The following is an 18,225-nucleotide window of genomic DNA, read 5'->3' as shown; positions in this document are numbered from 1 at the left end:
TTAAAAATGTGGCCTCGCCCAATCTAAACTGCCATTATTTGTGAGTACTTTTATATCGTTATTCGGGCGCCCGTTTATCTTCCGTCCGGCAACATTAGTAAGTGCTCAGAAAAAATAAACAATTAACCTTCGTACGAACCACATATGGTCATATTATTGAAATTACATCCATATTCTGATACTCGTTGAACCATCATGTTAAAGGTCTACAGGACAATCCCGTTTTAGATTAAAAACCAATAAAACAGAGAAATAAAGAAGTTTATAATATTTTTATTGAACTACATTCTTACAATGCAGGTGCAAGTTGGTGGATAAAAAATCTGTTCACTTATCTGCGGCTTGAAAGCTACTAACAGCAGTACCGGGAACTAGTTTAACCTGTTTCTTTAAATACATTGCTATGGTATTATTTAAAAGGGAAAAGGATTAGGCAATACGTTGTGATAAACGTGTCCGGAAGGTCGTGAGCCATTGATATATTTTTTCACAGACCACTTTCAAGGAGACTGACATATCGAGATACATAGTTGGATTTTGTAAAGCAAATATACTAAAATAGTAAGAAGGTCGTCCTGTTCATTTGTTTTGGATAAATCAATAATTTTATTTTTATGGAAGTGTGCCTTGCACTTTGCAGCATATTGGCCAAGACGCCCTGAGCGATACAACTTTAGGTTAATGTCAGTTCCCTGGCTTCTTAGCAAAGCGCTCTTTATATTCCGTACTATATAGGAATAATCGATCCCCGATATATATCGGGGATCGATTATTCTAGAAGTTTGTCCCAAAACTGTCTTCAAACAGTTGGCAACAGTACACCTCACGTCATAAATCACTGAACACAATCAATTACAAAATAAACACGACGTAATCGTATTATTTTAATAAGTAATTATGTCGGCAGTGTATAATTACTATACAATATTTATCATGCTCACATTGATATATATTAGGAGGTTTCAAAATATAACAAATGACTTGTACCATAGTACTTGGCGTATTGGTTATTGAAACAAAGGTATGAGTATAATAACATGTTCTGTCGATTGAAATGTATGGCTTTGTTCACACTTGCCGTAGATATCAACGAATGATTACCTCTAATTGTTATTTATAAGCCTTTAATAGAAATGGAAATTATTTAAAACCTCCGTTGCGCAGTGGTTAACGTCGCTACGCCGCTACTGTTACGTTGGGAGGTAGTGGAATCGAATCCCATAAGGAACAATATTTTTTGCGAGCCACAATTTTTTTTTTGTTTCTGGTTGTGCTTTAGGTTTGCTGTCCCCGCGACACAAGAGCAATTCTTAATGCGGCAGTCGTCTTAAAAAAAAAAGATTATTATGGCCTATTCCTGGATGGGTAATCACTTAATTGCTTCTTGCGAAAACCAAAACTTTCCCAACAGCTTGGGTGGTTTCATGCTACCACTAATGACTTAGCTTGGGCGGCTTAATTCTTTAATACGAGCACTAACTACTAATGATTATTAATTATTTGTAAAACTAAAAAACTAATCAAACACGTGTATTTCGCTTGTTAGCCGCTAAATTACAGTTTCATTGCTCAATAAATCAGGAGCCGTGTCATATTGGTATGCATAAAATTATATTTCAACTCGACTAATGGGTCCGAGCGCGCAAAAAACTCACGACTTAGATAAGAATGCTACGCGAAATGGATTTACGACATTTCCTCTTGTAAAAGTTTAATTTGGAAATGACTCATGCAGTATGCTATTACAATTGAATGCTATTAAATTGTTCGCGAGTGAAGGTAAGTTTATTTTATGATATGAAGAGAAGGTACAAAGCAATTGTTTCATTTAACTTAAGTATACCTTCTTAGGTATGTTCCTGTTGCAGTTCGGGAGGAATTGGTGGTAATTTTAGTAGTCAAAGTTGCCACCAGCTATCAATTAGCTTGTCGAATTACAAAAGAAGCCTATGGGCTTCTCCTTGTGAAGCCTCAATGAGGCGAGGTGCAGATGAAGAGCACTGGATAGTTTTTCAGTTCCCAGAGCTTTTCTGTTCACGCACCAAATGGTTAGCTACCAGGAGGGTTTTTTAAGTGGAAATACCCCACATTTCTCCCGTGAGAAAGTACGTAAGTATCCGAAGGGATTTTTCCCCGCGACAATAAAAAAAAAACAAAAGGTATGTTTATGTTGACATTTTACTTACAGGGCAGATTTCCTAATGGTCAGTAAGTTGAGATTTTTTTTTGTTAAAAGGATTAATCAAAATTAAGGACGCCCAGTGACGATATAACTGCACCTTACCTATATCTTGTCAAGAAGATATAATAAAACAGAGTTAACATCAATGCTGATGAAGCACAGGCTTTAAATTTAAGATACCTTTTAACAATACTTTAAAACAAGAAGTCATTATTTTCGGATTAACAGTCTCGAACACTACTATTAATACGTGACTTAATTTAATATCTTAGTGTATGCGCAAGAGAAATTATATTTATGACACTGTATAAATAATAGTAAAATGTCAACTACTTGATTTATAGTTATAAAGTGTGATATAAAGACGTCAAGCTCTTAGTACCATGTTATATTAATTTGTAATAATTACTCGAATGGAGGTCATTTATTTGCATGGAGATTTGAGTTGCAAATGTTTAGCTAACAGATCGAACGATGACACAAAGTGGAGCTGTAATTAAATAATCATAAACCAGTTACTTTATTGATAAACTTTAGTTTCGAGTTTAGGATGATTATGGGACCTAATATTACGAAGCTATAGGATAATTTGACTTTAATTATAAATGCACTAGGCGCCCGTCCTAGTTTCACCCTTTTTAAAAAGTTATTTATCAAAAAACGCATATTTGCAAAGTTACCAATGTTTAACTTTATCCATTAAAAAAACTCCATCAAAATCCGTTGCGTAGCTTTAAAGATCTAAGGATATAGGAACAGACAGCAGAAATCGAATTTGTTATGTCACTAAATACAAATTAAAATCACCTGTTTTTCAGGAAGGTCGGTTTGGATCAAGGAACGTCACTGGTATCCCTAGGCATTTATTTTGCTTCAGATTTAAAAAGTATAAAATGATTTTCTTTACAATCGTCATTGAGCGTGGGAAACACTTGACCAGTTTTGAACAACACTGTCGCTCCGTTCTAGAGCTGTCATCTCGGACAAGGTGGACAGGCACCCTTAGAATACAAATGCGATTTAAAATATTTATTTATAATGAAACCGAGGGCAAGTTTTTAATTTAAACAGAAGGGTCACGGCTCATTTACTGTAATTTAATATTATTGCAGCACATGTCTACCGGCATAGAAACTAAGTATGCGATTATAATCTCCTTATTTGCATAGTTATGCTCTTAATACCTAATCCGTCTAGATAGTCTTTTAGGGGTCTGATTTATTCTTCTACAAACACTTTGCAAAGAAAATGTCACTTCTTTCGCAAAATAACGACATACATATTCAGTACTTGTACAAGTAAGTCAATGTCAAATCGATTATTATTTTACAAACAAATAATTAGTGTTAGATTAATTACTTAAATAAAAGCAGGTCGGAAGTCTGTATTTTATGGCTGCAATATATCTAGGCGTGACAAATGATTATGTATATGCCTACATAATCCTACACATGAATAACTCGGTGGAACACATAAATCGTGGTATCAACACTTTTACGCAACAGTGTAGTAGTAATTCATCATTGAATGTTTATAAATGTGTACAACTCACTATAATTTTACCGAGCTCCTTGAATTAGAAAACCAGTACTTGTGACCGAACACATAACGTTTCGCACACACTAGATCGATGTGCTCTTTTAGACGCGAGATCGCGTGATTTACCAAGTTTGTTGTAGAGAGATAGTTTACTATCTCAGTAGTCTTACTCTGTCAGAAAAAAGTTTGTTTCTTACTGACTCCCTTATTGACCGCCCCTAACAAAACTTATTTAGTGACGTTAAAATAACCTCCACAGTCCCTACGTGATACATTGTACCTACCTTGCACTGAAATATAAAGTGGCAAGACGCATTTCTGCAAAAGTAAATTTTCACATGTTTTCACGTAAACCGCATTTGATAGTTAAGTAAGTTAAAACTGAGAAACGGATTTAATAATCCTGCTCTCAGATGAAATCGCGCTATTCGAACTAGTGGTCACAGACCATTAGAAATGTCCATTGTTGCTAATCAAAATTGACCTTTAGAATTAATTAGCATCTGTCTCTGTATATGTTATCTGTGACTATTTACTTACAGGGTGTGTCTAATTGTAAACTATCAATTTCAACTTTAAAAACCAAATTAGGTTAATGTATTTTTTAAGAAATAATTGCTTCCGGTGGACTTTGTAGTTTTAGTCGAAATAAGTATATGAATATGTATAAAATATGTTTGTACTTTTGATCTAAAAAGGTTTGAGCAAGGCTTAAAACTATCTGCCTTGCCTTGGTGGCTTTATTGCCTGTAATTATCCAATATATGCGATGTCCATTCACGTCTTCCGAAGACCGTTAGATTAATATAAGACAGGATGTTAGTCGCGAAGGTTGTGAGGTGCTCTACTTTAAATAACTAGAATAACCAATCTACGCACAAAATTGTAAATGAAATAATATATATAAACCAATTTCCTGTGACCGCGACCGTATATAAAAGCCAGCCGGGTAGCAATAGGCAAACATTGCCTTTCACACTTGACTCTTTTAGAAGGCGGTTGACATTCCATAACTCTTTGCTGGCGACCAAGTTCAGGTCGCAACACTAACGACACCTTGTCACACCGAACTGTAACTTTAAAACTTACTAGTTGACCCTCGCAACTTCGCTTGCATCACATAAGAGAGAATGGGTCAAGAATTTCCCTGTTTTTGTAACATTCAATATTGCTACTTTGCTCCTATTGGTCGTAGCGTGATGATATATAGCCTATAGCCTTCCTCGATAAATGGGCTATCCAACACTGAAAGAATTTTTCAAATCGGACCCGTAGTTCCTGAGATTAGCACGTTCAAACAAACAAACTCTTCAGCTATATAATATTAGTATAGATAATAAGACAAACATATTCAATTGCACGTTTGGCGCAGTGGTTTAATTGGTTATTTCGCCGCAATGACCGTAGCCCCGCGTGTGGTGGATTCGAATCCCACCCGGGACAAATATTTGTGTGATGAGCCTGATTGTCAATTTATCTATATAAGTATGTATTTAGAAGTATATTAGTATGTTTATCAGTTATTTGGTTATCATAGTGTACTATAGCACATAGTACATAGTACATAGCTCTGATTAGTTTGGAATCAAATGACCGTGTGTGTATTTTCCAATAATATTTATTTATTTATTTATAAAGTAATGCAAAAGTAAAAGGCGCAACAACTAAAGATCAAATTATCTGTATCCGTTATATCGTTAACAAGATATAGCTTTTAATCCGAATGCTTAACTAATCGTTTATCCATTTCATAATAAAAACCTTTTTAGTTCCATTCTCTGACATTTTTTATTAGGAAATGCACTCTACTGTAGGTATAATTCTACTTATCAGACAAAGACATTCTAGCAATCACTCTTAAATAAATATGAACGCGTTTATGACGAATGGATACGAATTCTGACATTGAGTTTATTTATGCAGTTCTCAAACTATTTATTGCAATTTAGTCATCTGTTCTTTAATTTAAATAGCTTTTTAACTTCTATCAGCAAGGTACCATATGATAATAATCATTTTTATTATTGTTCATTTACTTTTACGAACATGATAATAAAATCGATTACATTTTCTGAACATTTCAAGCAAAGTAATTACGAATATTGACTCTTACTAAAGACATTATTGTCACAAATTGTTATCAATATGACAATTAAATTACCTCTTCCAATATCTATCAGATAACTTACCATACGCAATTTTGACAGTTATTTTCATACATTAGCTATCACTTATTTATACACTGCAAATTTTTCCCTAAATCATCAAAATTAACGTAAGTTTTACATTTAAGTAGTTCTAGTAAAAGTTGGTAATAAAGATACAATATCGACTAACACGAATTACCACGTGTTAACTCATATCATTCATGAACTATCTAAGCAAAAACACTATAAAGTTAACTACAGCATGACCATAGCGATTACAATTAGCATATCTCGAACTATCAACACTTAATCCGTGCTTTGCATAACTAAACAGATATTAAGCTGAGTTTCAACCATCTTTATGATACTGCACTTGATAGTTGCTATTGCTACTTCACGCCTATTGGAACACTCCGTTGTTGTACATTAAATTACTGGTTTATTGAGCGTTTACTTCTATAGTTCTAAAGTTCATGATTTACTCAGATTAGTCATCGCTAACTAAATTCATTAATAAGGTAATGTGGTATTATCCATACTTGAAAGATTCTACTTACTACGTAAACCAGCTATTATCTATCAGTACGAGTTACTTTAGTAGCATTGTCGGACTGAATGTTTTGTATGTCCTATCACGAGCATAGTTATCAGCTGTAACAATGGTACTGGAAATATAATAAAATGGTACTTCCTTCGGGCAAGAAAAGATCTTTTAGACGTCGTCATCGTCAAACACGTGTGGGAAAGTCTTTCCGAGACAGCTTGAAACAGCTCCTCAGCTATACTCATATTTTGATCGGCTCGATGAAGTTACACATAAATATATATATACCAGTGTTTAATTTAGAGAGAGTATGTCAAATAAATATCATTAAATGCTTCATAATACTTTGGTATCTTTGATACGCCTATCAAGACATACGCAGATCATATTGGTGATGACTTGCGAAAAGTGAGGTTCGCACCAAGAGACGTTTTTTGGTCTCTGCCTACTCCTATGGGAAGAAGGCGTGAATTCATGTATGTATGTATGTTACATTGCTACGTCTCTTTGATTGTCTACCGCAGATCTACAATCGGCAAGCTGCTCATATCATAATAACAGATACTGCTGTCAAAACAATACCGACATTTCGCACCTGCGGAATTTCAGGTTCATTATGACATGTCTCAACAAACTTGCACGAATTGACCTGTGCATACAACCTTAGTTAAACAAAGCTTGTAAAAATATAATCAGTATTCAATTTGCGTCGAAACATTTAGACTTTCTAATAAATTAATTGAATAACACAAATGAAACAGTATTGCATTAATGAGAAATGAATGCAAGTACAATTGGCCTTTGTTTACTATGAATGTTGCATTAAGTTTTAGTTTTTGTTGTTGTCGTGAGGAAAGATAAGTGATTATTGAAATATAGAAACAGTATTTGAATATCGCAATTCAATATTTTTAAGTGCAAGATGCAGGTTCTATTCTGTTATTTATGCGATGCACAAAGAATTGCTTCGAGTGTGGTTGTGTTTTGTGACCGTTGTTCGCTCTTGTCGCATTAAGAATTGCTCTTCTGTCACACAAGAGCAAACTTTAATGTGGGAGTTGCCTTTAAAAAAATAAACTGACTACTCTGCCCAGAGCTTAGTTTATCGAAGTTGTTTTAAAGCCACTGCAAACTTATCAGTAAACTTGGGCGTCCATAGTACTCCATAGCCAGGAAAGCATTTTTTTATATACTAACACTTGATATGTCGAGGTCTCCCGCAAGAATTCTGCCGAAACACACGCGTGGGCAGTTCAACCTTATTCTAACGCCTATCACAGTTCACACCCATGAACACGAGGCAGCTGACAAGCCTATCTTCGTGCTACATTTACATAAATACATACCTTTATGCACTTCTTCTCAAAAGCGAGCGATCGATCGGAATGCCGTTTATTCTCGACCACGCCGTGAAGGTTTACTTGGTATACAAGTTCAAAGCTTATTAAATGTATCTGTGAATACCTACAGATTGCTTTTGTACTTGACGAATAAAAGTACAAACAAGAGCATGAGAAACAAAAGCAACTGGTCTGTTGGTAATTCAAAGAATGCTGTTAATTAAACATATATTTTAATGTGGCATTTATTAAAGAAACTGCTTTTTAATGAAATTATTCCATGTAAACGACTACGAACAGTTTCTCCCGAATTGACTAAATTAAAATAAATAAATAAATAAATTATCTACTAGATACTAAAACTAATTGGTGTGATAATTATAAACATTTCGGCGCACGAACATGTGAATTTTATTTGAAAACTGAAAAAAAATTTTCGTTTTTTTTTGTCAGGTATAAATATTTTCCAAAAGAGAAAGTGGTTGCATTTTTCTAAAGTTTTAAACGTTTTACATCTATTTATCACTTCTTAAGAGCTAAGAGCTATATTTTAATGAATGGCCAATCCTATAGTTCAGTACTTTTCCTCTGTATTGAACTGGCCCTATGTATCACAAAGTCAATTACAATAATATTACAAATAATGATCATCAAGCCCGTATTACGTAACAGTAAATATTCTAGTCTACGAGTAATGTCGAGAAGTATTTATAAGTAATACTTTATACTCAAGAATTTGTGCAGCCGAGGTCAAAGATACACCGATAGCAGAATAAATGTATCATGGAGCAATTTTAGCATTATTCCGCGCTACTTAATTATAATGTTTACATGTCAGAAGGCACTAAGGTATAAGTTCCATTTGTTTTTGTGGTTTTAGAATTGCATAATTATATATGGTACATAATTTACTATAGTCTATAATAGTACAAGTGGTTTAGATACAATCGCTGCGTGATCTAAGAAAGTAGAGTAATCGATGAATAAAGCAACTGTTATCCACTGAGACTACTTATCGTGAATTACATATCATGTCGTTTACCTTAAAAACTAAGTTTATTTTCAACAAAACATAATTATTTAATGTTTTATCCTTCAGAAATATATTCTGGTAGAAGCGAGGAGCCCACATTGTCAGTGGCGCGTGTGGTATACACTGTTTAGTCTTAGTAACGGCAGCGGTCGTCCTTGCGCGGGAAACATGACGCTACGCAGTCGCAGCGGTGGCGGTCGGGGGCGGAGTTTCGCTTCAGACAATCAGACTCTAACACCTCGTTTGTCGAGTAACTTCTAACGTGTACCTATGTGCGTGGTGCGCGTGCGCCGTGCGAGTAAAATGTTAGCGCGTGTGACACCGCTATGAACACCGGCTTCAAGTTATTAGCACGCGAATAAAACTTTCCGTTTGCCATTCTGATACTTCCGTTAGGGCTGAATCTTAATAATAACTTACTTTATTGTGTCTGCAATGAAAATGTCACGACTTATCTTTGTAAGATCATTAGGGCAATGTTATTTGTTACTATTATTGAGATCGAGAAGAGAGTTCACGGATTCTATTGTAAAGTTTACCGGTGACAAATACTTGAATGAATGTTGTCATCAGACTGACCTCTCAACTTCGCCCTTGAAGAATGAACCATGCAAAAACTTAGAAGAAAAGGTTCGATATTTTGAGTGAAATATAATTTCTTAACAGTTGTTTGGCAACCCTGTTTGTAGGCAAGCTGTCGCCCTTGGCGCCGGTCACGTCCTGCCTTACACTCCCTCGTCTAGCGAAAGATTATACCTATAGAATTATACATTAGACTCACTCTTACCCGATATGGCTTTATGCGATGCTCAAGAACTTCATATCTTATGTTATTGTTGCTTAATGTATTCCTACAGAAAGGTTTTGTGTAACAAGTACGCATTATGACCAATTGCAAATAGAAATAAAAAACACAGAGACTGATTGAAAATGGATCTATGTGGATAATTAAAAATGATATAATCATGCACAAGAAAAATTGTTGAGTCAACAAAACTAATTTAACACTACAAACTTTCTTTATGATTGACGAAGTAAAAATAAAAATAGGAATAAAATGTCAAACAAATTAAGCAAGAGACCTTCCTCCAATAAATAAAAAAGTTCAATCACAATTATTTTTTTGCTTCGGGAGAGTCTTGATTGCAGAGGAATAATTTCAGGGCTACCCACACATCACAACTGTCAGAGCGGACATGTCATGACGCATCCTGTCTACAGCAACACTTGTTAAATGTCAATAACAACTCAATCGAGTGTATCGCAACAATATACATCTTCCTTATGAAGAAGACAATGATACTTTCTGCAAATAATTTATTATTGTAAGTATTATCTGAAATTGGATTTTCTTGCTTTACGACAGATGTGCTATTTATGACTGCCTCTGTGGCGTATCAGTGTATCCTACTGCTGATCACGAGGTCTCGGGTTCGATCTCCGAGGAGAGCAAAGTGCTATAGGTCTTTTCAAATTTTATATTACTTTTGAATATTGACGACGCCGGAGTTTGATTACATGTCCGGTACATGGCAATAGGTTCGCCCCTATTACATGGGACTAACAGTATTATAGCAAAACGTAGGTGTATTTCATATATGAACGTAAAAGATATGTATCAAACATCTCCTACACCTTCGGGTATAATTCGATCATAAGACTTGTAAGTCCGAGAGAAGAGATAAAAGTTACGTATGACGTAGATCGCACCTTTAAAATGGTTTGAGAATAGTAGGTTTTATGTTAATCTGCCTATTGAAAGTACCGAACTTAGATATATTCACGTTATGCGGGGGCGGAGTGACCCCGGGGCGAGTCAGTCACATTTATAACAAAGTATTGTTCGGCACAGTTGGTGGACATTCAATAATAACAACATTTTGACAAGACTTATGTTCGACGTTTAGCTAAAACGTTCCGACTATAAATTTCCCTCGCGGTACATTCCAAGTTCAGCATTGTTTCAGTAATAATATGAGCTGCCACGACCGATGATGTTGATGCATGACCCTAACGTCAAACACTGGTAAGGTTGGCGTTCACTGTCAGTGAAAATAATATTTATCTAATGATTTTTTGTTTTGGACAGACAGGTTTGGAAGGAAAGAGGGGAGGCCTTTGCCCAGCAGTGGGACACATAAATATAAAGCCTAATAAAAAAATGATTTTTTTATTACAAAACAAACAGTTACACACTTTTCTTAATAATAAATATTAACAACCATTTTTATGCAAATGTGTCAATATGCTCTATCTTATTCCCATAAATAGTCGCTTCGTCGTAATTAATAAATAGTTTTTTGTCGATTCTGATTTATTTCCCTATGCTCCATGCTTCATTAAAAAATATATTTTTAACGGGCTAGCTAACTGAACACAGTAAACTACTAAATTGAAGCCTTCAATAAAATTAAATAGGGATTAATTTGGCATGAATTTCATCTTGTCAAAATTACGCCAACTAGCTTTGAAGTAAAGATACGTTAAAGATTGCGATAAAATAATATATTTTAACTAGTAAGTAGTTTAGGGTCGTACCTGAGTAATAATTATGTAAAGGCAGCAAGCAACATCAGTAAACTGGTAGGGCTAGTTAAGTAACACAACCGCAATCAAATGAAATACTATAACAAATTTTTAGTGCGTGCAATTTATTTCCCAAAATATTCAAACTTTTATTTCGACAAGTTAACCCCCAAACATTTTCAAATATCGCAATAACTATTAGTAGTAATTGGCGCGCGCACAATCAAAAATTTCAACTAGATACTCGTTATTCCGTGTGAAAATTTTATTCGTGAATTTAACGATCTAAATAAATTCTATGTAGGAAGTGTGTCAGGAAGTCTATAACTGTTCAAATTATTCCAATTTGTATGAAACGGATATCAATAAAATAATTTATAATATATAGTTTCCTTTCATGACGTAGGGTAACGTGTTTAATGTACTTACGTTAATTACGCGTTTACGCACGTCAGTGTGATGTAATCATTGCGTATCGCAGTTTTCGCACATAATGGTGATTACGCGTCAATGTGTTCTACGCCTAAGGTTAGGGTTGCCATCTTTAAAATTTGGAGAACCGGATAAGACGCGTTATAACCCCGGATTTTAGAGTCCGAAAGCCGGACATGTCAACAAGAAGAGCAACCGCGACGGGAGGAGTGGGGGAACGGTGAATATACTTGGTTCGTCGGATGATCGTGGTGTACGAGCATAGTGCGTGTCTCGCAGGCGGCCCAAATTTTTTTAATTTATAATTTTTTTAAAACCCGGTCTACAAATAACACCTTCCCCGGACGCTCCCCGGATGCCCTCTAAACTAGGACAAATCCGGGGAAACCCCGACGGATGGCAACCCTAGCTAAGGTTAACACAGATTTGATACGGATCACGAGCTGTGTGCCGAACGAGAATATGTATCACACACTTGACATATCCCTGACATTTAACAATATTCTTTTAATGTATTTAACGTAGAGTATTCTAAGAACAATGTTACTGTATACTTATGTGGTGGTGTTTAACATCCTGTTAACAATGTAAATACATTTAGTCGATATAAAATATTTTGTATATCCTGAAACCTTTCTGAACAGTTGTTGTAGTACAATCCAAGTGCTACTGATTCAAGACTACGAAGTATAGCTTTTTGGGTGTAGAAGTTCAGGCCCCGCCCAACAAAAGAGGCACAAAAATGTATTTAATTAGCCCATTGATAGTCATCTTATCGTTGCACAAAACTTGTGTATAATGTGTTCATTAATAAGAAATAAATTCAAGTCAAAACTGGATTTCTTCGAAGTAAAAAAATAATTAAACGCAAACATGTCACTGAAACGGAAGAAGCAAGTGAAAAATGCAGGCAAGGTTAAATTAGACATACAGCCTTTATCGACACTATTACATGTCGATATACCAACGTGGTTATCATACATCGCTGTAATAACTGAAGGCAAACATTTACGATCGTGCACAAAAACGGCAATGTATTTCTACGAAAGATAGTGATCGTTTTGATAACTGTATATTAGTAAAAGTGGTGGGTTAGTAACCGGAGCTGATTTTACCATTTTTTAGCATTCCGCCGCGGAACAATGAAACGCTGCCTACCTACCTGTACCTAATAATTACTTATTAACAATGTCATTGAATTACGAATTCTAAGAAAAATTAATAGATAGGTACAGTTATTTTGACGTGGGAGAAATATAATAATATCTAGAAAAGTTATCTATCTCTTGATGTTTGGAGCTATGCAAATGCACAAAGATAGTTAAAGAGGGCGATCAAACAAGCCCCTTTTTTAAGAAATTTCTTTGCTAATGAGTTATTCTCAAAATCTTTTTACACGAGCGGAGCTGCGTGGGTAATCTAGTAATGTAACAATGATTATACTGAAATCCATAAATTAGTTAGGATAATAATAGTGTCAACGTAGCTTTATTCATTTTATTGATTCACTCAGAGCGATATCGTGTATCCTAGTTTGTTTTTGTGAGCATTTCTGAATGACTCTCGATTTCTATTACGTACAGAGACACCTGGCATTAGACCAATGCTAGACAAACATAATATATAGTTATATATGTATGTATAACAAGAATGACATGTATCTTCGTGTCGTGATAATACAAACGTCTAAATGCAAGTTCTAAGAGTAATCTTGGTTACATATAATGTTATCTTAATATAAAACATTCCCAATATATTAATAAGTTTTCATTAAAAAATTATATATTTTCCTATTACTTTTATTTTTACACAAATCAATTTTGTCCGAACTCGTAACTTTTGACGTTATCAAGAGCTTAAAGGAACTAATCAAAAAGCCTTTATTACGATCCACCTACGATTGTCTCGAAGGAGAGACAAGAAACCCAATTAAATCAGTGACCAGAGAGAAAGGCGATCCAGACATAGTTGAATGACATGACGTCGGAATATTATAAATCACATGACCGCCATTGCTATGTACACTCGGTACAGTTGGTACAGGTAGTGAACGAGTCCGCATGAGATTACTTTTATTTTTACTTCTTAATGAGAGTGGCATTACTGTAAGCCTAGGTTATAAAACATTGCTCTTAGCAACAGCGTCGGGAACTGAATTCCCGTATAAGGCCATAGGCTACACGCTTATCATTACGTTTAATTATCAAACTTTGTACTATATACATAGGTATATGAATTTCTTAATAAATAGGGCAGAGATAAACAAAACTTTATATTAGTCTACTGCTTGTATTGTGGCTGATATTTTATATGGGATCAGTAGTCGTCCTATCTATTGCCTGACAAAGCTTCACGGCAACTCAGAATCTCTAGGAAATATCTATACAAGGATCCGGGGTAGTTTGATCCTTTTGCGTTACGAAAATCTCAGAACAAATGTACAGTCAACAAATAAGAAAGTTGTCAATGATAAAAAGTATAGAAAGAAAAACAAGGTAGTCATTTAAAACTTATACAGAACCTCAGCATTTAGAGCGGGGGCATCGCAGTGGCATCATAGCCTCGTTGTTCACCAACAACAGAATAAGTGGCGTTACGTCGCACATTTGCTACATAAACACCTATTATTTATTCATGACGAAACAAGTGAATCATTATTATACTAATTGTGCTTTTCGCTACACTAGTCAACGCTGTAATATACAGCAAGTACGTTGCATGACCGACGCTTCCTGTTTTTTCTACAAACACCATTAGGGCAAGTTTTTATTTGATAAGGGTTTGATGCGAATTTAAACGTTCTTGTGTTTGCCAACTTTTTTTTTCACAGCCATAAAAGTAAGTACAATTAATAACACAGTTAAGGACATTTGCAGGTAATTTTGTTCTGTAAATAAAATTATAATTAATAAGAAATAAATATATGATTAGGAAGATATTTACTGAAGTCTGAATGCAATGAAAACATGGAAACCTACTTATTACTTTATTTAAAATTAAACAGTCATCAATAAATGTACGAAGTAAAATATGGTCAGAATGAAAACCCACCAACGAAAATATAAATTAAAAACCAAATTATATGGTTTTTCATAATAATACAGTGCGATGGTACGGCACATATAATTTCAGCTTAAAAACAAACCTCATTATAGTAAACTCGTCCAATTAAGTACATCGCGTGAAGCAAAATTATCGACTAATAAAATTTAAACTAGTTACCAAATACGTAACGAAATATATATACTGTACAGTGAAATTAAAAATTAATACTGTATTTTGTACACTCACTTTATATAAAAACCGGTCAAGTGCGAGTTGTTTGTTTCATACCATTGTTTTTAAAAACGGCAAATAGTCATGTCTATTTCATAGGAGCCCCCTTAAATATTTATTTTATTTTTGTTGTTAATGTGGCAACAGAAAAACGTCTCTAAATTTATTCAACTGCCAGACTACCACGGTTCATTAGATACAGCCTGGTTGATAGACAGATAAGCAGCCAAGTCTTAGCAATAGGGTTCGCGTTTTACTCTTTGGGTCCGGAACCCTAAAAATGAATGGTGAAGAATCCGAAAAACGTGTTGTATATTTATTTCGTGAACAGTATTGTTTGGTCAGCAGGGTGTGTGCTCATGCTGAGATAATATGCCAATAAAACGATTACAAGCCTTGAGCTGCCGAAGCGACAAATAGAGATGAGTTTATATTACCCAAGTTATTAATAACTGCATGTTTTCATTCAAGGTAGTGTTCATGGGTGCTCGTTTAAATTTATTGCCCATTTTCGTGTGTAAACATAGCTTAAAAGTCATTTTTTGTCGTTGTTGCGAGACTTTATTTCATCTTTTATTTTTGTATTAAAAGGGCGTGCTCTTAGTAAATGATTTTCATTTTAGTTTCTGTTTGATGATCGCAACTGATTCTGCAAGTCTAGATTGAGATAATCATGATAGAATTAGGCAGGTTTTGTCTCATTAATAGAGAGCATTTATCTCAGTTTTGTAAACATCCTAAAAGAATCAATTTCTTTTGACTTTTCAGGTGATTAACTCAGGTTACTTCGAGACCGGCTTATAATGTAAATGATCCCTTATCTTTCACCGTTTAAGCCGCTGTAACAATCTAGTTTCAGCCCACGTAAGAGCTCTGGCGTAATATAGATTATACACCTACGGTTTCAGTCCTATAGCCACTGAGAATATTGTTCAAGCATCGAAAAAACAAAACATATTTTTTTTGAGAAACTATACAGCAGCAACAATACTTCAAACTACGAGTTTCAAGGGTTTAGTACTAACTTATGTTAAATTACTGTAAACTTAACTTCTACTAATCTACAGATATCAAATTATCAAACAAAAAATTGGCATGAAGTATTCTTTCATATAAATAATTAATGATTCCATATCTAACAACAACTTCATTAATATAAATCTCGTTTCCTATAGAAAATCTCGGTGATGACTTGACTATATTACTTGATTGATGTGAAGGACAATGCACATCTAAAGTTGAAATAACGAAACCGAAACCTGGTGTTCGTCATGACCTTAAATGTCACCGCAGTGCTCCATATTCACACGAGCGATTAATTTACGTAAATGCTACACTTAGAGAATAGACAGATACTATTACATTTTACGTTGGACTAATACATAATACCTCTTATAGCTAAAATCTTTATATTGTCTTAAGTTTCATGTCATCACTTATTGACATCAACATCTACAGCAGAATAAAAATATCAATTAGGCTCAAATTAATATGGTGGTAAGCCCGATTTTAAGAGCCAATTTTAATCCTTTAAGCCTTAGCTAAGATGGAATTAGACTAGGTAGTAACATTCGTAGTTTTTACATGTTAAATAGTCACGCACTAGATTTCAGGCGACCGCCCTCCTGAAGGACTACGGAATCAGTGGCGTGACGATCTTAATGTTTATGATGGGAAGCGTGATTCCTGGCTGATATTTATTCCAGAAATATCCAAAGGAAACATGTGAATAAAAATTATGCTATACACAATAGAAAACGAATTTATTTAACAAAAATCAACACCGAAGTTTTTATAGAAAATATAAACTGTGTGGCTGTCAAATACTCTTTTACGGCTAAGTCGGTTCAGATCGAATTTGGCAAAGCAATACATTACATTATGGAGAAGGACATCGGGTGCAGCTTTTTTAGATTCTAGTCAACGGAGGCGGAGCCGCAGTCAAATGCTACTTTGATATAATCATTCATGAGGTAAGCCTCGCGGCGACATTGCTCAAGCACGTCAGCTCATATGCATCACTCACACGCGCCGTTTAGCCACAAACCCCTTATTATATATAATTATATTTACATATGTACAAACAGCTGGTAGTCTTTCAATTATTTCATCTACTTGACCACCTGCGTAGTCAAGTATGCAATAAATTAAAAATCAATTTACTTTTTGAAAATCAAGAAATTTACGAAAATAAATTTCTGTAATAGCCCATTCCTTTATATTAATGTTTACCTTGGTAAATATTGAAAACTGAAGGTCAATTTTTATTTTTAAAAGTATTTCGTAAAATATTTTCTTATACTTCTTAAAATAAGGAGAATCCACTGCAAACTATTGTTTAATAGACCATCCATCTTCTATAGAAAACTCATGTGTGCTTACTGCTTAAGTATGCAAAATATAGGTAAAAAATCAAATACATAGGTAGACATAAAAAACATATATAGGGGGCTTTGCAACTTTTTTATACGTCACCCAGTGAGAACATACATATAGTTGCATTGCTTACAAGAATTGTAATCATGTGGCCGGTCGAGATTTTAACTGCAAGCGGTCAGAGGTCAATGCGAAATGTATGTAGACTTACCAAAATATGTATATTACTTTGGTACCTATAAATAGCTTGCAGGATATTATATTTAAGGAAAAAAAATTAGGTGACAAAAGAATTGCGTAGGTCTTGGGTTCGATTCCTACCTATATGAAATATTGTTAAAAATTGTGAATCTTCGCAAAACTAAATAAAATGGAGATAATTATTTAAATATATCTGTACTAGTATCATTGAGTTATGCAAAATGTCTTGTGCAAATAATTATAGTGGCTTTCTAAGACATTCGTATTGAATTCGGTTGTTCCAAATAAAGCCATCACAAAACACAATCCCATTAAATTCAATGGCACTCATAAACCAACAGTAACAGATATTGCGGTTTTTGTCCATAAAGACAAATGGAATACACAACGACAAGACAATTATATTAGCAATTCAAAGATAACAGGTACAAAACATGTTCCAGTCGAGTCCAACATAATGAGGTTTAGATTAAAAATCACTGGTAAAAAAATACCTAGTATAGGTAACCTAGTACAGTATCAGTACGATCTAGTTTGTTGTAACGCGTAGGCATTTGTTGCATAATTGTATCGTTGTATCGGCTCCTAATTATGCCAGTGCTATGTGTGTACACTTGTACAGCTAATTG

Source organism: Anticarsia gemmatalis, chromosome 20, assembly GCF_050436995.1.
Source record: "Anticarsia gemmatalis isolate Benzon Research Colony breed Stoneville strain chromosome 20, ilAntGemm2 primary, whole genome shotgun sequence".
Classification (NCBI taxonomy): Eukaryota; Metazoa; Arthropoda; class Insecta; order Lepidoptera; family Erebidae; genus Anticarsia; species Anticarsia gemmatalis.
This window is presented reverse-complemented; position numbering follows the sequence as displayed.